Source organism: Camelina sativa, chromosome 5 (assembly GCF_030686135.1).
Source record: "Camelina sativa cultivar CO46 ecotype springtype chromosome 5, ASM3068613v1".
Classification (NCBI taxonomy): Eukaryota; Viridiplantae; Streptophyta; class Magnoliopsida; order Brassicales; family Brassicaceae; genus Camelina; species Camelina sativa.
This window is the reverse complement of record NC_141884.1, coordinates 31,171,658-31,195,157: the sequence shown is the minus strand read 5'-3', so window position 1 is coordinate 31,195,157 and position 23,500 is coordinate 31,171,658. Positions and strand designations below refer to the sequence as shown.

General features: G+C 41.8%; 2 pseudogenes; both read left to right on the top strand.

Annotated features, from left to right (window-relative positions):
- Positions 1 to 4,706: 4,706 nt before the first annotated feature.
- LOC147944534 (small nucleolar RNA R71) lies at positions 4,707 to 4,795 on the top strand (annotated as a pseudogene).
- An 8,686-nt stretch (positions 4,796 to 13,481) lies between these two features.
- LOC147944533 (small nucleolar RNA R71) lies at positions 13,482 to 13,582 on the top strand (annotated as a pseudogene).
- Positions 13,583 to 23,500: the final 9,918 nt, after the last annotated feature.

Genomic DNA, 23,500 nt, shown 5'->3' with positions numbered 1-23,500 from the left:
GCTCGAGTGGGGGGGTCGAGCTGGACCGCGTGTGTCAAAATGTTGACCTTGCTGCTGGCAAAACTGCTGGTAGAGAGCTGAATCCATGAAGTACTAAGGTGGGATGGGAGGGTAACATGGATAGCCTGGATAAGCAGCTGGAGGTGGGAAGCCATAGGGTGATCTGGGCTGGTACTCGGTCGAGTACGTCGAGGGTGCTCGGTCGAGTGGGCACTCGAGTGACCCGGTCGAGTGCCTCGAAGACTGTTGTTCGCGGGTACTTGAGCTCCTATTCCTCTGATTTGGCTCATACATTGAAGCCCTAGCTGGTTCCAAAGGGTTTGCAACTCTTGAAAGTGCTCTAGTTGAGCTACTTCTCCTCAAAGGGCTTGAATGGCTTGGAGATGAGTTTCCACTCTTCAGCTCAGCAATCTCCTTCTTTAAGCCTTTGATAGACTTAGCCATGTTGGTCACCTTCTTCTTCAGCTTATCAAACCTCTTCCCATGCCACTTGCTCCACTTTTGCAAAAGAGTCAACCTCTTGGCAGTCTCCCTCACTCCTCTACTATCCCTTGGGTTGGGCTCATAATCTTCAAAATAAAACTGCTCCTCCCCATCAGCCACTTGTGCATTCCCAGCTTCCTCAACTCTAGCTTGAACTACTCCATCAAACAAGTGCTCCTCAGCTGGCCAAAAGTCAATGTTGGCTCCTTCTTGAATGGTGGTGAACTCTTGGTTAGGCAAGATCAATTGTTTCTTCCCAAGTGTTGGAAGCTCAAAATTGAAAATGTGATTTCCTTGATTCATCTCTTTGGCCAGGATGAGAGTAGAGGTGAGGTAGCTTGAGTCAATCCATCTTGGTGAGACCCTTTCTCCTCTAAGTGGGACCTTAGCTGCTTGTAGAATTGGAGTAATGATGCCTCCAATGGTTAGTGCTCCTCTTGAGCCTTTGTTCTCCAACTTGACTACCCAACTTCTCAAATATATCATATGGTCTATGAGCACCATTGCAAGGTCAGTCTCCACAGTGCTCCCAAGGATAATGGTCCCATCTCTTGCCTTGAGGATGATCCCATTGAGAGCCATATCAATCATCTTAAGCTCTCCCTCATTGATATTTCCAGTTTCCTTCCTTGCAAAGAAGGTGTTGGCAAGAGCTTTGTGGAAGTACCTTAGGACTAGACTCATTATCATTGAGCTCTTGGAATTGGAGGATGAGTAGAGTTTGTTGTCCCCAATGGTTTCCCAAACAGAATAAAGCTCCTCTCTTGGTATCATCAAGCTTCTATTACTCTCAACTTCAAAACCAAACACATTGGCTATCTTCCTCATTGAAAGCTCATGCTTCTTCCCCTTGATTGTGAAGGAAATGTGACCAGCTCCAGCCTCAGCATCCTTCCTTGCATATGTATGCAACTTGACAATGGCTAGAAACTCACAACTTTCTTCTTTGTAGCCCTCCATGCAAAGCCCCATGAACTTGGTTAAGTTACTCTTTTCAAAAAGAAACTCCACATCTTCATCAATGGCAAGCTTCTCCATGGTTTCCTTGTGAGGATATCTAGTCCCCAGGAACTCCATTCTCATGAAAGCATCATAAAGCTACCTCTTTGACAACCCACAAGATTCTGCTTCTCCATCATCCTCTAACTCTTCTTCTTCACTTTCTTCCTCACTCTCATTTTCACTCTCCTCTTGCTCAACCTCAACTGCTGGCCTCTTCCCTTTGGCCTTGTGTCTCCTCATGAACTCATTGAGAGTTGGCTCCCTTTCTTCCTCACTTTCAGTCCTCTCAGGATCTTCCTCAACTGACTCTCTCCTTGGACACGGCATCTGGCTCGACCGACTGCTCGAACCACCACTCGGTCGAGTGCATGATCGAGTGGGGCGTTGAGTTGTCTTTCCAGCTTCTCCTCTTGATTCAAGGCCAGCATCACGACGTTCCATGGAGCTTGCAGCGGTTTGTTGAGACTTCCTGGTGATCTTTGAAGACATTTTCAAAAAGAACTGAAGGGAATAGACTCAAAGCTCAAAGTTAATAGGTTAGTGACCCAAAAACTTGAAAGAACAAAGCTTGAGCAAAGGATGAACTTGAGAGAGATTTTAAAACTTGAATTTAGTTGTTTTGACCAAATGAGTGAGTGTGAGAGGTATAATCTCGTGCAAGCTCTATATAAAGAAGCTAAGGGGACAAGGAGACAAGGGTGGAGCGTCCATACCATTCAAATTTGAATTGGGAATCTTTGACCTGCTTTTTGCTGCCACTCGACCCCACACTCGACTGTACACGGTCGAGCACCTTGACCAAATTTTGAAATTTCAAAATTTTTCTTCTTTGTCTTCCCTCCACTCGATCGTTCTAGAGAATTGATGATCAAATGGGCCTTACTTCTTTTCCAGCTCGGTCGAGTACCTCTCGTGGGCTGGTCGAGTGGGCTTGCATTTCTCCTTCTCCAAGTCCAAATCTCTCCTTACCCATCTACACTTATATTAAAAAGCCTGTCCAACAAAAATATAAAAGAAAACACATCAAAACTACAAGGAAATTAAACCATATTTACAAAGGATACCTTAGGGACTTCCTCCCTAGTGAGCTTGTTTAGAGTCACTAAGCTTGACTTTAGTTTCCTTCTTAGACTTGGTCTAGGTACCAAGGAGGTGATGAAATCCTCCCTGGAACCTCTTGGTCACTGTGAAGTTGATCCTTGATCACCTCACCCTTAGCACACAAACCATATTTCTTCTTAATTTTGAGTCTTGGTCTTGCTTTCTTCAAAGACCTCTTGTTCAGCTTAACTTGGAGATCCTCAACCATACTAGTCAGCTCTTGAACTGACCTCTTAAGCTTCTCCACAAAATCCTTTTGAAGTGAGAGCTCAGCCTTTGGAGTTGCTTTATCACTTAAGACCTCTTGACCACCTTTGTCCTTGATAGTAAAAGGCTGATCATCTATGGTAGGAAGGTTGGTTGGGTTATAGATGCTGAACTTCATAACTATACCCTCTGCAATATTCAAGGTCACAAGACCTTCCTTGACATCAATGACTGCTCCAACAGTGGCTAAGAATGGCCTCCCAAGGATGATTGGATCTTTAGGTTCCTTGTCCATCTCCAATACCACAAAATCTGTATGAACCCTTGCCTTCCCTATCATGAGTGGGAAATTCTCCAACCTTCCAACTTCTTCTCTGTTTGACCCATCAGCTAGGCATACATGGAGGTTGGTGGATTTGAAATCAGTTCTCTCAAGCTTTTGAGCTATGGAGTATGGCATCACACTAGTTGAAGCTCCCAAATCACAAAGGCATTGGTTGTAGTGGAGGTAACTGATTGTGCAAGACAGATAGAATGGTCCTGGATCCTTAAGCTTAATTAGGATGATCACTCCTCCAAGGTTCTCAAGATCCTTCTCATCTTGAGCTTGAGCCTTCTTCTTTGACATATCAAGCGAAAAATCTCTATAGAGAGGATAAGGTTCATACTGTTCCAAGGCAGGTCCTCTCTCCTCTTCTTGATAAGCAATGATGATCTCTTGTATAGCCATCACTTCCTCTTGTTTCTCAACCACAGCTTCTTCCTTCAAAGCTTCCTCATCCTTTTGTTGCTTAGCCAACAACTCCTTTTTCTCAATTATTTCCCTTAATTCCCTGATCCTTTGTGCTTTGAAACGTCCTGGGAATGGTAGAGGTGGTTTGTAAGCAGGAGGAATGTACTTAGCAGGTTTAACAGCTCCTGATCCTTCAGCTCGATCGACCACTCGATCAGGCACTCGGTCGAGTGCTAGCTCGAGTACCTGGTCGAGTGCAATGTCGCATTCAGATTTCTCTGCACAAACTTCACTCAAAGCTTCAATAACTGACCAATCCTCCCCATCTTGAACATCACTGTCCTCAGTGACTTCCTCATCAGAGATATGGATGGCTTTTGCAGTGAACTCCCTTGGATTTTGAACAGCTTTTCCAGGGAGTTGGTTGGGTTTAGGAGCAGAAGTAGAGGCAATGTTGCTCTCCATATACTTCACTCTTGAGTTGAGACCTTCAAACTTCATGCTAAGGTCATTATATTGGGATGTGAGCCTTTGATTCAACTCAGCAAACTGTTTGGCTTCCTCAATCTTTCCTTGTGTTTGCCCAATCAACAACTGTTGCATCATAGCTCTTAAGTCTTGTTCTTGGCCTTGGTTAGTCTGAAACCTTGGTGGGGGACACAACTGAGGCTGGAACACATGATGTTGTTGTTTGGGGACATAGTTTTGTTGCTGTTGAGGCTGTTGAGGTGGATACACTTGGTCTTGTGGATTAGCTACATTGGTGCTCCTATAGGAGAGGTTGTTGTTCTTGAAACCTCCTTGGTTGTAGCCTTTGAATCCACCCTGGTTTTGCATGTAACAGAGCTCAGCAAATTCAGTCTCCCCCTCTTGAACTGGAACCTCTTCTTCACCAATGAAGTGAATAGACTTTTGTTGGCTAAGAAGGATCTTGTCAAGTTTCTCATTGACCATCTTCAAGTCCTTCTTGTACTTGTCCTCTTGATCAGTTGATGATGACCTTATGGTTCTATCATAGTCCTCATTATAGTTGCCATCTGTCTGAGCAAGATTCTCAACTAATTCCCAGCCTTCTTCCACATTCTTGTTAAGGAAGTTGCCACTAGAGGCTGTGTCAAGAAGCATCCTGATCTTGGGAAGCACTCCTCTATACAATGTGCTAAGTAGGGACTCATTGCTAAAGCCATGGTGAGGACACTGAGTCTGAAATCCTTTGAACCTCTCCCAAGCTTCACAAAAGCTTTCATTGTTTCTTTCATTCCTCAATCTAGCAGTCCTTGCATTTGAGAAGAATTTTGCCAAGAAAGCCTTCTTTCAAGCATCCCATGTGGTTATTGCTCCAGTAGGAAGAGTCTTCTCCCAAAGGTGTGCCTTGTCTCCAAGTGAGAATGGGAAGAGCCTCAACTTGAATCCATCTTCACTCACTCCATTAATCTTGGTAAGACCACATATTCTGTCAAACTCATCAAGGTGATCTAGTGGATCCTCCATTAGCAACCCATGGAACTTGTTGGCTTGAATCATGGAGATCAATCCACTCTTGATCTCAAAATTATTATTAGGAACTGTAGGAGGCACAATACCAGCTCTTTGGTTGTGTGTGTTAGGTGCATCTCCAGCACCAATGTGCCTAGGTCTCTGCTCATAGTTAGCTTGTTGCTCCATGATGACTTGATCCTCTTGCTGAACTTGAACTACTCTTCTTCTCTGATGTCCCAAACCTTTTTGCAGCCTATGGATGTTGTCAAGAGGCTTTTGAAGATTGTCTTTCCCCTTAGACCTTGTGTGCATCAACAGACACGAGTACAGACTCGAACATGTACACAGTTGAGCTCAGGCTCGTGTAGGCGGTTAAGGCGACTGGGAAGTGGTGTCCAAATAGAGACGGCTTCTGACTCGATCAGGTGCTCGATCACTGCTTGGTCGAGTGGTTGGTCGAGTGGGTACCTGAAACTCAAGACAACCCAGCAACAGAAGATTCGAATCCAACAACTTCACAAGTGTATAAACGAACTTAATCTTAGACTAATATGGATCCTAAATATCATAAAAACACACTCAAATGGGCAATGATGCCAAATTGAAACATGATTTGTATGTGTGGGTGAATGATGATGATGATTGTATGTAATGGTGAGATATGAATGAATGGATGGTAAGGTGTTTCAATTCACCTTATGCAGTTGCAGTATAAGAGGTGTCAATCCTATCTGAGTGTTTGTGAACAATTAAGACATGCATATGAGACTAAGTCAAGCCAAATGTAAAGGTTGTTTGTCACTAACAATCCTATGATGAAAATGCAAAATGCAGAAAGTAAACTACAAGAACTAGATGCTAAATGTAAATGGAACATAATGATTATGACTTATATGAAGCTAGAACAGAAATGGAAACTACAATAAATAAACTAATGCAAGACAATAATGAACAGGACAATAAGTAAATGCAACAGAAATGCAAATAGAATGAGACTAGAGATAAGACAGGACAACTACAAATCATAAACCAAAGTTCTGGGGAAGAACTCGAGCAAGCACTCGATCGAGTGTAGATCGAGTGCAGGGTCGAGCTGGACTAAACGCAAAAACAGAGCAACACAATAAAAACAGAGCAATGCAGAAACGAATCAAACAACAAGCAAGCAACAGGATTAAGACTTAAAAATCAATAAACAAAGAAGGTCCTGAGGAGGGATTCATGGGCTGAACTAATCATTGTGGTTATCTAACTTGGTCAACAAATCTCAAGCAAACTATGAGCTAATCTCTAGACATATAAATCTAAGACAAGTTTCATCCACTTTTATGGCAAGAAACAATCAAACCTATGCATCTCTAGACTTGTTCTCACATAGTAAAGAGTCTACACAAGCAGGCATTAAGCAATACATCTCAAACCAAACAAGACCTCTAATCTCTTAGCAAGCCTAATGGTAAGCTCTAGATCTAGCCTTATCTATGCTTCTTAAACATTGGTGTGATGCTAAGATGCTTGAAATCAAACCCTACCTTCTCAGATATAGGATCAGCATTAAGATCATCTAGCCTAGAAGAGATCTACAACAATCAAGCTTGACCAAATCAAACAAACCACAAGATCAATCCAGCCTAACCCATCCTCAAGATCCTAGAGAACTACTCACAAGAACACATGATGAACAAAGTCAAAAACCCAGAAAATACGAAACTTGCATCATTAGAAAGATGGAACAAAGATCTATAATATTAGAGAAAGAATCAAACTCGAATTTTCAATATTAAGAAAGTTATGGAACCAACAATATTGAAAAATTTAGTTTTTTCTCCTTAAAAACAAGTACAAGATCTAAGAAAAATAAAAGTGTAAAAGGAATAATTCCCAAAAGGGTAAAAACTAGGTTTAGAGAATATCTAAAAAGCTGGACTCTTTTGGTGGCTGCAGGTACAAGGCTTTATATAGGAGAGGGAGTGGAAGCCCTAAAAATACTAAAAGACAAAACATTCAACGGCTCGGTCAACTCGACCTGTGCTCGGTCGAGTGGCAGGTCGAGCTGGCTTCTCTCGTGCATCCTCCACTCGGTCGAGTCCTCCTCAGCACACGGTCGAGTGTCTGGTCGAGTTGGACTCTGGACCTTGGTTCTTCAGCCTTAACTCTCTTGCTTTTCCTTCATGATTGCTTCACTTCTCCTCAGCATTGCTTCCATGCTCCTTAAGCTCCAAAATCACCTGATTATGCATGAAAAGATGCAAATGCAATGCAACTAAACTCTAATGCATGATTAGTCCTAAAGCTATGCAATAATGGTGAAAATGGCTAGCAAAAGATGCAAAAGATGTGAATAAACTAAGGGAAAACATGGTAAAATTTATGAACATCACTCTCATCTTATTAGGCTTCATCTTACACTGCAAAGTGGTAGCAACAGGTCTAAGAACATACCGGAGTACAGGATGGCGGACCTCTGATTGAAGCATCTTCTTAGAATTATACGCACCAAGTCCTATGTAGGATCACAAAGGAGAGAGATCCTCATAATGCTTGGACAGAGCAACGTTCTGATAAAAACGGACCCAACGAAATACTTCACAAATATGAGCAAAAGTGATACTATGAGGCATTCCGTTAATGAACAAATGCAATTGACCGGCTCTTGCTGTTGGTGCCTGCTCATTCTCATAAGTGACCCTAACAGATACCATGAACTGTCGCACTAAATCCGGATACAAATCATACTGCCTAGTGCAAACGGTTCCTAAACCCATCCTATCAAGCAAAGCCAAGACCTCATCATGAATTCCCAACCTATGAGGAATAGCAGAATCAACAAACCTTGTAGGCTCAATCTCAACTCCAAACCATGCATTGTAGAGCATTGTCTCATAATCTCCCCAAATACCCACTGGCCTATTGATGAATTCAGGCTTGCTAAGCTCAGGAAGCTTGTGTTTAGGCCATTCTCTCTCTGTTGGAATTGGTAGACCTTCTTCTTTTGGCCATGGGAACTTTGATGGAATGGGAGATGGAAGAGAAGAGTCAGTTAAGGTGGTGAGGACCGTCGTCGAACGTCGTGGAGGCTGGGTAAGGCTCACCGGAGCTCGCGGAGGCGGACGGCTGCTGGACTGGCGAGGTGGCCGAGTTGAAGAAGAAGCTTCGCCGTCGTTCTTTCGAGTCCTCTTGTTGGATTCCATCACTCCAAAACACGAAATTGACACTAGATCCAGGTAGAGGAGAGAAAATCGAGTGGATTAGAGCTTGGAATCACTCAAAATAGAGCTGTATCGAGAGAGTTATGAGCAATTTAGGGTTGAGCTCCGTTTTGTATCGAATGAAAGAAGAAGAAGAAGCTCGCGATTTTAATCTTCCTCTCTCGGGTTTAAGTGGTATTGACCGATGCCCATATAAGTAGCATCGATCGATGCTTCTTCTATTCGGTCCGGCCCAGTTTCAATCACAAGCCCAATAATGTTTCAAACCCAGCAAAATCAACCGATTGGCCCGTTTTCTCGTCTCTGTCCATAATTGCGTCAACCGATGCCCAGTCAAGGCAGCATCGATCGATGCTAGCTCTGATCAATGATAATCGAAACTTTTCCTGAAACAATGAAAACTCAAAACCAAAAATTAGTATGTTAGTAATCCTAAAAGCAAAAATTCAAAAATAATTAAATCCTACCAGTGGGTTGCCTCCCACTCAGCGCTTGTTTTAAGTCATTAGCTTAACTTGGCAGCGGATTAGGCAGAGGGTGCATCATCCAAACGCACAATGTGTCCGTCTGGTATCTCAGCTTTTGCCCAATAGTGTTTCACCCTTTGGCCATTAACAGTGAATTTTTCTCCTTTGGAGTTCAACAGCACAATAGCTCCATATGGTCTGACTTCTTGAACAGTAAAAGGACCAGACCAGTGGGAACGCAGCTTTCCAGGAAACAGCTTCAAGCGGGAATTGTAAAAGAGAACCTGGTCATTTGGCTCAAATTGTCTGGAGATGATCTTCTTATCATGATAAGCCTTGGTCTTCTCCTTGTACAGCTTGGAATTCTCAAATGCATGAAACCTCAGCTCATCCAACTCATTCAACTGTACTAACCTTCTCCCTGAAGCTGTCTTGGCATCAAAATTCATCAACTTAACTGCCCATGCTGCTTTGTGCTCTAACTCCACTGATAGATGACATGCTTTCCCATAAAGCAGATGAAAAGGTGTAGTGCCAAGTGGTGTTTTATAAGCAGTTCTATATGCCCAAAGTGCATCATCAAGCTTCATAGCCCAATATTTCCTTGTAACACCCACTGTTTTCTCTAGGATCTCCTTAATCTGCCTGTTGGAAACTTCAACTTTTCCACTGGTCTGAGGATGATATGGACTAGCCACTCTATGTTGAACACCATACTTTTTCAGTAGCTTCTCAAACACTTTATTGATAAAGTGCTTACCTCCATCACTGATGACAATTCTAGTTACTCCAAACCGCGGAAAGATAATGGTCTTAAAAAGCTTAAGAACCACAGCAGAATCATTCGTTGGACTTGCAATTGCTTCAACCCACTTGGAGACATAATCAACAGCCACTAAGATGTATTGATTCTTGTAAGAGGAAGGGAATGGTCCCATAAAGTCAATGCCCCAACAATCAAAAACTTCAACCTCAAGGATAAAGTTTTGTGGCATCTCATGCCTCTTACTAATCTGACCTTTGCGTTGACAAGCATCACATCTAGAGACAAACTCATTAGCATCCTTGAACATTGTTGGCCACCAAAACCCAGCTTGTAGAACCTTAGACATTGTCTTGAAAGTAGCAAAGTGTCCAGCATAATCTCATCCATAACAGTGAAAAAGAACATCAGGAACTTCTGTCTCAACTAGACATCTTCTGTAAACACCATCACTGCAATGCTTATACAAATAAGGCTCATCCCAATAATATCTCCTTAGCTCTCTCAAGAACCTCTTCTTATGATAGCCTGTGAATTTGTCTGGTTCCACCTCTGCAGCAAGATAATTGGCAATATCAGCATACCAGGGTTGATTGGAGCTAGCCACAGTAGCTAAGTCTCCATCATTTGACCAATCCGTTTCGGGAAGCAGAGGGTGTCGATCGATGCTAGTATGGTGTCGATCAACACTACATGCATCCGAAACCATATTCTTCAAGTCATCAGTCCAAACCCAGTACCAACAAAATAAACATGCTCTTCAGGAAGACAATCACGAATTGGAACATCATCATCAATCCTAATCCTGGACAAGTGATCAGCAACACCATTCTCTATCCCCTTCTTATCCCTCACTTCAATGTCAAACTCTTGTAGAAGAAGAATCCATCTCAAAAGTCTAGGCTTAGCATCCTTCTTCTGCATCAAGTACCTTAATGCAGCATGATCAGTATGAACAATGACTTTTGAACCAACCAGATAAGATCTAAACTTCTCAAAAGCAAAAACCACAGACAACAACTCCTTCTCTGTTGTTGCATAATTTTTTTGTGCATCATCAAGTGTCCTACTTGCATAGTAGATTGCATGAAGTTTCTTATCTTTTCTTTGTCCCAGCACTGCTCCCACTGCAAAGTCACTAGCATCATACATTACTTCAAAAGGAAGATCCCAATCTGGTGGCTAAACAATAGGTGCACTCACAAGCTCATGCTTAATCCTCTCAAAGGCTATGCGACATTCATCAGTGAATTCAAACTTGACATCTTTGCACAACAAAGCAGAAAGTGGTCTTGCTATCTTGCTGAAGTCTTTGATAAAACGCCTATAGAATCCTGCATGTACAAGAAAACTCCTCACAGCCTTCACATTCTCTGGTAGTTGAAGACTTGTCATCACCTCTATCTTAGCGCGGTCAACTTCTATTCCAGCTTCTGAAACCCTGTGGCCAAGAACTATGCCATCTCTAACCATAAAATGACATTTTTCTCAGTTAAGTACCAAATGCTTCTCTTCACACCTTACTAGCACCTTACAGAGATTATCCAAACAGCTTTTGAATGAAGATCCATAAACTGAAAAATCATCCATGAACACCTCCATATAATCCTCAATCATATCAGTGAAGATTGACATCATGCATTTCTGAAATGTTGCAGGAGCATTACAGAGACCAAAAGGCATTCTGCGGTAAGCGAAAGTGCCATAGGGACAAGTGAAGGTGGTCGTCTCTTGGTCATCAGGATGAATAGGAATCTGGAAAAAGCCTGAGTAACCATCCTTCTTGACAACATCTTGCAAATTCGGATTCAGCCTCCTCTGATGCTCAATAGATGTCTTAGCTCCTTCCTCAAGATGAATCCTATGCATACATAAGTCTGGAGAGATTCCTGCAATATCATCAAGAGAATAGCCAAGAGCCTTGCGAAACTTGCGCAGCTTGCTTAGCAATAAAGTGAGCTCTGCATTGTTTAAGGAAGCACTAACAATAACAGGATAAGAAGAGTTCTCACCTAGAAATGCATACCTTAAACCTGCAGGAAGTGGCTTGAGATCAAGCTTTGGAGCTTTTTCAAGACTCCAATCAGAAACCTTTGCAGCTTGTGAAGAAGTACTAACCAATTCCTCTTGTGCAACCAGCTTCTTCACTTGTTCATTAGCATCAAGCAGTTTGACATGCCCAGCAGCAATGTCATCTAGATGCTCAGCTTCTTCAGCAGAAGCAACCAATGCTCTCTCTAATGGATCCTCAGGATGCAGCTCCTGGAATATCTCTTCAGCCAGATTAGACAATGCGTCTACATAGAATGTCTGGCCATCAATGGTTGGCCTCTTAACCAGCTTCTTCATGTCAAAGCGCATTTGTAAATCACCAATATTGAGACCAATCTGACCCTTCTTAACATCAATTATAGCTCCAGCAGTGGCTAAGAATGATCTTCCCAGAATAAGAGGATCCTTGGGTTCCTCCTCATACTTTAACACCACAAAATCAGTAGGTATCAAGCACTCACCAATCTTAATTGGAACATCTTCAAGAACACCATCTGGAATACGAACGGACCGGTCAGCAAGGATGAGAGTGAGCTTAGTAGGCTGGAACTCTGTCATTCCCAAGCTGAGTGCTACTGATCTTGGCATGAGGTTGACACTAGAACCAAGATCACACAAAGATCTAGCAAATCTGTCAGTGAAGATAGTGCAATCAAGAACAAAGCTCCCTAGATCAGGAAGTTTTTCTGGGATCTTGTTCTGAATGATGGCACTGACTTTGGCTGATATCATCATAACTCCTTGCTCAACATTAAAATCCTTGGTTACCATCCTCTTGACATATCTCCTAAGCATTGGAAAAGTCTTAACAGCATCAACCAAAGGCAACTCAAGAATAAGCTTATCCATCATGGCTTTGCACTTAGCATCATCTAGCTCTTGTTTAGACTTCCTTGGATTCTTGGGGAATGGAACCTTAGGTGTGTAAACTCTTTCTGCAACTGGAGTAGAAGATTTCACATTCGCAGTTTCTGTATGTGGTTGACGTCGATCGATGCCACCTGGTTGGTGTCGATCGACGCTTTGTTCTGGGATTTTGTCCGAAACTTCGCATGGTTTAAGTGCCGACCGATGCCCATGTGTGTCGGTCGATACTGGCTCAGCAGAAACATCCTCTTCGTCGTCTATATCAATCAACTCCTGTAGATCATCAGTTTGATTCTTCTGGGGTATAGGATGGAGTTGTTTGCTACTTCTCAAAGTCACTGCATTGCAAGAATGTTTAGGATTTTTCAGTTCTTGAAGGGAGATAACCTTCTTGCCTTTTTACAGACCCAGCAGTCTGCGCAACCTGAATTTCCAGCTTCTTGACATGGATGTTCAAAGCTTCAAACTTCCCATTAAGATCAGTGTAGACATTATCCAGCTTCCCATTGAAAGTCACTGTCATTTGCTCTTGGCCTTGAAAAAGCTGCTCAAGCATAGCTTCCATCTTACTAGTTTCAGCTGACTTAGGAGGTGGAGACTGATATGAATTGTTGCCATAAGTCCTTGTGAATCCACTGTTTTGTTGCTGCTTCTGATATTCAGGTTTGGGTGTGAAACCAGAAGAGTTGCCCTGAAAGTTACTACGCTGGCTGTTTCCACTGTAAGGCCTACTACCTTGCTGATTTCCAAACCTCTGCCCCTGATTCCCATAGACATAGTTCACCTCTTCTTCCTCATGATTTCCTTGATCAGGTTATGGCTCATATGTCTCAACTTCAGCAGCAAAGTGAACAGATTTCTTACCCACAAGGAGACTATGCATTGAATCCAGCTTAGCATTAACAGAAGCTAACTGGTTTGAATCATATCCTCCATGTAATCTCTTCCTTTCAGCATCTGCTCTCTTAGTACTATTGCTAGCAGCTAAGTTCTCAATCAACAATTCAGCATCTACTGGCAATCTTGTCTTGAAATTCCCATGACTTGCAGCATCTAAAGCCAACTGATACTCCCAGTCACACCCTCTGAAGAAAATACTTAGCAGTTGAACCTTTGAGAAACCATGGTGTGGACAGTCCCTTTGGTAAGCCTTGAATCTCACCCAAGCTGCTTTGAAAGCTTCATCTGGTCTTTGCTTGAAAGAAGACAGCTTGATTCTCAACTCATCTGACATTGCATCATCATAGAAGTAGTTAAGGAAGGCCACCTTGACATCACGCCAGCTTGTCAATGATCCAGCTGGCAGCTGTTTCAACCATTGAGATGCTTCTCCTGCAAGTGAGTAAGGGAAGAGTTTGCAGAAGATGTAGTCCTCAGTCACCCCATTAGCCTTGATGCTAGTCACCAGATCCTTAAAATGCTCAATGTGGTCCAAGGGCTTCTCATTGGGCAAAGCAGAGAAAGGTCTCTGCCCAACTAGTTGAAAGTACGCAGGTTTCAACTCAGAATCGTTCCTCTGGAATGGAGGAGGAACAATAGCGGACCTGTTCTCATACACCAAATCAGCTCGGTTATAGTCAGCAATGGTCCTGATCAGATCCCGGTTCTGCTCCTGTCTTCGAACTGGGTTATGTACGTGGTTGGCAGCTCCACGTCCGTCTGCAGCAGGTGGGTGTCGATCGATGCCACCTGGTTGGTGTCGATCGACACCAAGATCCGGATCATCAATGACACCAGCTTGCTGGTTCACGACAGCCTGCATAGGTTCAGCAATCACGTTTTCTTCAGCATCAAGCTTTTGGCCCTGCTCATTGCGCAAGTGGCCCTCTTGATCTCTCAAAACACCAGCCTCATCACGCATCAGAATGATCGTATTAACCATCTTCAGAGATTTAGCTGCTTTTCTGTTCTCACGCTCAAGTTTTCCCAACTCTTGGTTTGAAAAATTTCACAGTAGGACCAGACTTGTTGCTCCTTGTGTGAGGTCTAGGAGGCATGCACCTGAAACACCAAAGAGAAGAAAAACAAAAACGTGTAAGTAGAAAATAAAAAGAAAAAGTTTAGACGAAATTAAAAACTCAAATCTAATGGTAGATCAGAGAGTCCCCGGCAACGGCGCCAAAATTTGATATGCTCAAATTAATCCCTAGAGCTACTCTCTCAAACAAGAGATCACTGCAGTACTTAGGGGTCGAATCCACAGAGACTCAAGATCAAACACAATATATTATAGAGTTTTGTAAATTACGCTAAACAAGTTAAATTAAATTAAAATAAAAGCAATGCAAATATTTAAATGAAAGTGTTGTAAATTCAGAAAATCAAAAGAGTTAAGCCTAGGGAATTTCTCAGGAAATTATGAAATATTAAATCAGATAAATTAATTAAGGTTCAAGCAATAAAGATCAGATCTAGAACTCTAAACTTTTGGTAAATTAAATCAGTTCTCACTGCAAATAATATCTAAATTTAAAACCAGAAAATCTAAATCTCTTTGTAAAATTTTAAGTTAAAAATCAGCTTTAAAAACAGGTTTAGATAAGTTCACAGAATTATTAATTCAAATCTCTTTGTAAGAAACAATTCTGCTCATCAATGGTTTAATCAGGAAAACAATTATATTCTCATATTAATTTATTTCCCTAAGATAACAATTCTAGGTGATCAATCAAGAATTATTGCGAAGAACAACCAAGGATGAAGATCATATAAGAATAAGAACCCTAAAGATCTCAGATCTAATAAATCATAAAAACCCTATGAAAAACCCTAAACCTAACAAGCAAATTACTCAGACATGTTAAATAAAGCACAAATCATAATTCTGAATAACATGCAATAGATATTAAAAAGTAAAAGAGGGAGTTCAAGAAATCTTCTCTCTACAAAGAATTCAGATCTATCTCTCCCAAAAGCTCTCAATATTCTTTCTCTCAAAAACTGCTAGAAGATAACTTAAGGGTTTCTAAAACCCAAAACCAATATATATATACATCCCAAAATACGTCCAGGGGTTTATGTTGCAATTGTAGAAGACTTTGGACAAATTTGTAAAACTTCCAATTTCTTGTTCTCTTGTCGGGTAAACATGAGTGTCGATCGATGCTCCTTTGTGTGGTGTCGATCGATGCTCCGACTCTGATCCGATTCCAACTTGATTTCCTTCGGTAAAATGCTCCAAAATGATCCAAATTATTCCATATTGCTCCATCCGTGCCAAATTCCTAAATAACCTGTAAAGACTCAAAAACAACCTAGAAACAAATCAAAAGACTCAAAAAGCACACTTATATCATGGTTAAAAACCACGATATATCAGTAACAAAGGGAAGCGAAGAGAAAGTCTATAAACTACATAAGTCACTCTATGGACTAAGGCAAGCACCTCGTGCGGACATATGCTTCGAACGATACGTACTTGCTAAATGTGTCACTCTTGCGCTGCAATGGATATACCCAAATAAAATGTGTGAAGTGATCTAAGAGTAAAAGGTAGTATTTCATTCCGCTAACACTTGGGACAGGGGAAGTCCAGATATCTGAATGAATGAGATCAAATGTTTTAAGAACTGAACTGTTTGATGAAATAAATGGAGAACGAATGTGTTTGCCAAGTTGACACGCTTGACACAATGTTGTCAAGTCGGTTTTATTAAAAGAAATATTGTTCGAAGAAAGAAAACGATAAAGAGTATCAGCGCCTGGATGGCCAATGTTGAGCACTTGGAGGAACTGAAAGGAAGGCTTGCGGAGATGAGTTGGTGGTCAAAGTCACGGAGTAGAGGGGACCCGCGCTATTGCAACGGAGGAGTTTGGTCCTTGTCGGTAGATCCTTAACAGAGAAACCAAGGGGGTCAAATTCAACAGTGCAATTATTATCCGTGACAAAACGACGAACCGAAATTAGATTTTTTATGATGGAAGGACAAACAAGCACATTGCGAAATTGAAGAGTACGAGAGGGTGTGGATAGGAGGTCATTAACAACGTGAGTGACTTTAGCCGCGGATCCATTTCCCATAACAACACAAGGTAATTGACTCGAATTAAAACGAGGACGTAGAATACCTGGTTGGGCAGTGATATGGTTGGTGGCACCGGTGTCCATGACCCAAGATGTAGCATTAGGGTCTTGCAATGTCATGGTCTGGAATGCGTTCGTCAACGCAGCTGGGAGATAGGTCAACGGTGTGGTGGTTTTCGTGACATGAGCCTCACCATGTTGTCAATGTTGATGAGCGACGGGGTTGACCGGTGGTGCCGCGGGGTAAGTCATGTGAGGTGGAGAGCCGTAGTAGGGAGGTGGAGGCGAGAAGTATGGTGATTGATGTGGAGATGTTAGGTATGGTGGATACCCATAGCCCCATGGGTGGTTGTTGTACGACCAATTGTTGTTGTGACGACCCCTTCCTCTGTTATGACGACCGCACGACCGCGACCTCTATGTGTGCCACGGTTGTTGTATCCAGATGATGAACCGCGACCAGAGTGTTGTTCAGTAGTGGTGTATAGGATGTCAGGTGATGAAGTGTTGGACGGTGGGCTTATGGCTGGCTTCACATGCTTGGAGAGTCGATCCTCTTCCAGTTGTAACATTGAGCGGGCAACAGTGAATGAGGGGTATGGTGTCTTGTGCTTGATCACGTTGATGATGGAGTCGAACTTGTTGGTCAGGCCGTTTAAGATGTACATGACAAGTTGACGGTTGGTGACAGGTGAGTCGACATTAGCGAGGAGATCAGAAAGTGTTTTGAGACATTTGCAATACTCTACGAAGCTGAAGTCGCCAATTGTGAGGGTTCGCAGTTCGGTGTCGTATTGCATAGCATGGGCCTCCTTGTTGTCGCGAAATAAGTTTTCGATAGTTAGCCAAAGCTCACGAGCAGTCGCTTTGGTCTTGAGAACAGTGTTGAGGATCGATTCTGAAATAGTGCCGTAGATCCATATTTTGACGAGGCCGTCGTGTTCTATCCACTGCTGCTTTGTCGCCGGAGTTGCAGTAGACGTACCGTCGAGGTGACCTAGAACGCCGAAGGTGAGACAATGAGTCTCGAACAGCTATCTCCAGACGTCGTAATTCATCTTAGTCATGTCAAGGGTGATTGGAATGTATGCCTTGATCTGAGAAATACCGAATGGTTTGTCGGTTTTTGGTGTTTCGTCGGCCATGATATGAGATGTGGCGCTAAACAAAGAAGGAGAGAAAGAAGATGAAGAGGAGGAGAAGAAGAAGAAACAGGGGACGAGGGAGAGAAAAGCAGAGTAGCGAGAGAAAAACAGAGCAGCGAGAAAATGAGGGCGGAGATGGATCGAGCAAACAACTAGCAGTAGGCTAGGGCTTCTGATACCATGTTATAATGTAAACTCCGTGAGTATTATCATTGATAGAGAGACAGTATTTATACAATACAATGTGGCGATAGAATCATATCTATACTAAGAGGATATTCTATATTAACATATATCCAAGATCCTTAGAGGATCATAACTGTCTAACTAACAGTGGTGGCCTCCATCGTGAGCCATGAGAGGGTTTGGTGGTGATGGGAGAGAGAAGGAGATGAGTTTGGGTGAGAAAGAAAGGGAGAGGTGAGCTAGGTTGTGGGGAGAGAAACCCTAACTCGTTAATGAGGAAGGGATTGCCGATGTTGATGATGATATCGAGGCGTTGATATATTGTTGAGTTGTCGGGGTTTAGCTATTGTTATTGTTGTTGTGGTCATTGTTGTGATGAGTCTCGCGGAGGAGTAGCGTACAGTATGGACCCATCGGTTTTGTTGGCCACCGTCGATCACCACCATTGGTTAGTCTGCCACCATCTGTTACTGGAGTAGGCAGCCATTTTCACCGGAGAAGGCGTACATCTCTCTTGGATGTTCCCTGGTTTTGACTTGGTTATAATTTGGTTTTATCAAGGGCTTAGGGATCACTCGTGAAGGAGGAAGATGAGTTTTGCTGTCTTGAGTATCTCTTCTCACCAATCCATGACATTCAGCTTTCTCGTGCGAGAGTCTTTGACAATGGTTGCAATGCTTCTTTAAACTTTTGTACTCCAAGGTGACTAAAGCTTCAGTGTTGTCAGATGTGACACCTTGGTTTCAGAGACTTGCGGAGAGGTTTAAAAGAATTGATTTGGCTACCTGTGTCACCAAAGTGCACTTATCTTTTCGGTCAACGGTCCTGAGAAAACTCTAGAGTTAAGCATGCTTGAGCTGGAGTAGTCTCAGGATGGGTGACCTTCCGGGAAGTGGTTGTCGGAACTGTGCGAGTGAGGACAAAACACAGGAAAAGATCATGTGGTGATTTGTAAGGACGGTTACAAGTTTTTAAAGCCTCCCGGATGTAGCAAACCAGCCGTCGTATATGGATGGGCTCACGGGCCTAGTAAGAATACGTGAGGCCCATTAAACAAAGTGGACATGAGGCCCACTAAAAGGTGGCGGTCGGGGCGTTACATCAGAAAACTCAACCATTGTTTACTTTGTTAAAGGTTCCAGATCATTGATGTTGACTTTTATCTCTGCCGTAGTTGGGAAGATTTCATGGTCAACAATCTCGTCAAGTTCCTCACCAATTCTATAGGCCATTTCTTTCTTCAAGTAATGTTTAGGAAGCCCTTGTTCATTTAGCCTAAGAGATTTGATGAGTAAGGAGTTTATTGACAATAGTGAATTGAATTTTAATGTCTGCTTAGTCATGTTTCTCCAACGAGAGTTGGGTAAAGAAGTAACTAGGGTTGATTGTTTCTGCTATGAGAGTGGATTAGCAAGGTTTAGAAATTCATTGTCGAGGGAATAGATTGTTTGAGGCCTGTAAAACATTCTAGGTTGATTAGGAATACTTATGAACCAATTACCCTATCCTTTAGGAGCTTTCATATTTGATTGTTTAAACTTTTATCATTAACTCGACCACAACCCGACCTGGTACTCAATCATCAGCATCGTGTGGTGCCTCGAGTTGTTCACCCGACCACATACTCGATCTGGTACTCGATTGCTTGCATCTTGAAACTCGGTCGAGTAGTTATTTGTTTTATTCTTTTTGTTTTTGTTCATTCTAGGTTGTTAGACAAAACTCTCTTTATTGCTTGGCTTGACTTGCATTGTTATGAGAGTAGATTAGCAAGATTTAGAAATTCATTGTCTAGGGAATATATTGCTTGAGGCCTGTGATAACAGGATTTTCACCCAGGGTATCAATTTCCTATGCAGTTGTAGTACAAAGGGTTATCAATCCAAATGGTTGTTATGCTAGCAGATAAGATGTGATCAGAACGATGCAAGCCAAGCCAAGCAATAATGGGGTTTTATCTAACAACCTAGAAGAAACAAAAAAAGTAAATTAAACAAGAACCACACGACCTAAGCACACGATGCAAGCATTCGGGTACCGGATCGAGTGGGTAATCAGATAGCAGAAGAAATCAAGAACACAAAGATGAACAACTCGAGTGTATACACGAGGCTGGTGATCGAGTACCAGTTCGGGTAATGGATCGAGTTATAGATTGATATGTATATATTTTACACCTTTTCATCATGTATATTGTTCTCATTGCTTTGTATTGTTTTTAGTCTTTTTTGCATAATATGCATATCTAGGTAGTCTTTGCATTGGTCTTGCATGCATCTTGCATATTGGAGTTGTTTCAGGTGTTTTAGGGGATGTCCAAACCATCAAAAGGCAACAGAAATCAGGAAAGCAGTCCAGCGATTCGATCAACACTACCGAGCGACCCAACTTTCCACGTCTTTGATCGAGTCGAGTGAAGATTTTACTTTGAGATTCAGGTTTTGACGTCTTCACCAAAGTTGTAGGGAATTGAGTTATATTTCCAATGCCGTTTATTTCAAGCCAATTGGAGTCATGGTTCATGAGTTATCGCCGTTTTAGTGTATGAATGTACATTCTGAATTCCGACTCGACCTGCACGCAAACGAGAGCTCCCACTCGATCGGATGTTAGCAGCGACTCGACCAAGACGTCCCAGGAGGGCTCCTGAGCACCCTCAAGACGCGACTAGATCAGCAGCTCTCAGACGACACTTTTCAAGCAGCTCTCAGACGACACCTCTCAAGCTGCCACTCGATCAACGATTTCAAGCTGCCACTCGATCAACGATCTCAAGCCGCCATTCGATCAAACTTCCTATATTCTGACTCGATCGACACTCTCACGATGCGACTCGATCGACGCTCTTAAACCAACGTCCTGGCTTTGTTCTGAAGACGTATCCGAGAAGGGTTCCCGAACCGACGCTCTATCTTGTCGTTTTATGTTTTAGGGATTTCCATATTTTACTATAAATACGTTTTGTTAAGTTTTTACTCAGACATCTCGTTTTTGTTCTTTTCCTTAAGGTTTACCTAGCCACCTAAAACGCCTGAGACTTTGTAATCCATATAGCTTGGATTTTATTGAGTTTTTGCATTGGATTTCTTATACAAAGTTGTTCATCCCATTTTTGTCTGTCTCATGATGCTTGATTCAATGTTTTCTGGCTTTGCATCCTTGATGATGATTTCCGGATCTGAGTAGTGAACTAGAGTTCTTGAGAATGGGATAGATTAGGTGAAAAATCTTAGTCTAATAGGATGCCTAAGCTTAGATTGTTTGATTTCCCTTCTGGATTAGTGTTCTTACTGCTAATTTCTTACTGATCATTTGGAATTAGATCTTAAGCATCTCAGCATCCAAAAGGTGTTCCATGAGATGCTTGAACAAACTAATACCAGAGATTTACATACCTAGCCTAAGAGATTGGATGTCTAGGGTGTTTATTGACGTGAATGAACTTGTTTGTCATGTCTGCTTAATCATGTTTCTCTAGCGAGAGTTAGGTTTGGAAGTGATTGAGTCTGAGTAGCTTATGTCAAGAGAGTGGATTAGCTAAGTTGTGATGTTCGTTGTCTAGGGATAGCTTGATTATGTTCTGTTAGACATTCTAGGTAGATTAAAAGACTCCACTGAAATCAATAACCCCATCCTTAAGGCCTCTACTTATCTGATTGTTTCTACATCTTTAAGCTTCTTCTTTGTTTTAGTTGCAATAGCTTGCTCATTTTTCTCTTCATGTTTAGCTTTTTTTGTTCTCTTATGTTACTGCATTTTAGCTCTTGTTCTGCAAACTTGTTTTGTTCTTGCATCTCGTTCACTCAAGTTTGTTAGACAAAAACTCATTTTAATCTGGCTTAACTTGTGACCGTTTGATTGCATCTTGATTGTTAGTAAAGTTTTCCGATTGGATTGACACCTTCTGTACTACAACTGCATAAGGTTAATTGAGACCTGCTAGGAGACACAAAAATCCTAGTATCATAGATAAGAGGCTAAACAATCAAATACGAAAGCTCCTAAGGATGGGGTAATTGACTCATAAGTGCTCCTGATCGATTTGGGATATCTCACATGCCTCAAGCAAATATTCTCTAAACAATGAATCTCTAACCCTTGCTAAAAACACCCTCATGATAGAAACAATCAACCTTAGTCACTCCCCTACCCAACTCTCATTGGAGAAACATGACTAAGAAGACATTAAAATCTGATTCATTATTGTCAATAAACTCCTTACACATCTAATCTCTTAGGCTAAGTGAGTAAATCTCTAGCATTGGTTGATTCAAGCATTTCAACAACATCTCTCGATGGCAAAACACCCCAGATCTATTCTCAACCTCTCGGCCTGAAAATAGCATTAAGAACACAATCTAGAAAGAAATTTTTATAAAATAAACAATCAAGCTAAGGCATCCTTAGAAACTTTGATTCACTACTCAGATCTCATGGTAAATAGCATAAAAACATAAACGAATGAAAGTTGCATTGAATTAAAAATAAGATAAAATTAAATAGGATACAGAATCGAAACTGGAAGAGTAGCAAAAGAAGTAAAAATCGAATCCTAACAAAGTAAGAAAATGTGTAAATCGCTCTCTCTCTCTCTCTCTCTCTCTCTCTCTCTCTCTCTCTCTCTCTCTCTCTCTCTCTCTCTCTTAAAAGCTCTCGCTCTCTGGTTCGTGAGTGTCTGCGGCTTTCTAGGATGAGAAAAAGAAAGGGGGTTTATATATGGAAACCCCTTTGACCTAGTTGCTCAGTTCTGCCCGAAGATCTGCTCGAGGCTGTGCAAGAGGTTCGAGTCGTGTGGATGCTCGGGTAAGTCTTCGGGTTGTTCTTTCTTTGCTCAGATCCTCTTTGATCGGGTTAAGGTTTGGACTATTCTTTTCGCATGATCACTCCTTCGGGTACATGTTCGGGTTTTACCTCATTCTTCCCCTTTTTGGGATCCAAAGCACCTGTTTTCATCCAAAATGCATAAATGCAACAATGCAGCACCCTATTTGGCCTAAATGAAAATTCCTAAGGTTAAGGACCTAAAAATGCTAAGGTTAGGGTATATATAATGCAAAACATAGATGAAAAAGGGTGTCTAAAACATGTAAATTAGAGAGTTATCAGCCTGTAAAAATTTCTAGGTTGATTAGGAATACTTATGAACCAATTACCCTATCCTTAGGAGCTTTCATATTTGATTGTTTAAACTTTTATCATTAACTCGACCACAACCCGACCAGGTACTCGATCATCAGCATCGTGTGGTGCCTCAAGTTGTTCATCATTTTGTTCTTGTTTTCTTGTCACCCGACCACATACTCGATCCGGTACTCGATTGCATGCATCGTGAACCTCGGTCGAGTAGTTGTTTGTTTTATTCTTTTTGTTTCTGTTCATTCTAGGTTGTTAGACAAAACTCTCTTTATTGTTTTGCTTGACTTGCATTATTCTGATCACATCTTATCTGCGAACAACAACCATTTGGATTGATAACCCTTTGTACTACAACTGCATAGGAAATTAATACCTTGGGTGAAAAACCAATTATCATTTTCGTGTCGTTGCAATTTGGTTGATTTATTTGTTACGTTTAGGATTTCAAAACTTGCTAGATCAAGTTCTTTTTATTTTATTTATTTTTGTACTGACTTGTTTGCTTCTTCTGCTTGTTTATTTTGTGATTCAGGTTCAACCCGATCAGTCACCCGATCACCTGGATCGTGTTGACCTTCGAGTATCTACTCGGATACTTGGTTGTGCATGCAAAAACGATCCAAAGGTAGGCAGCACCTCAGTCCCT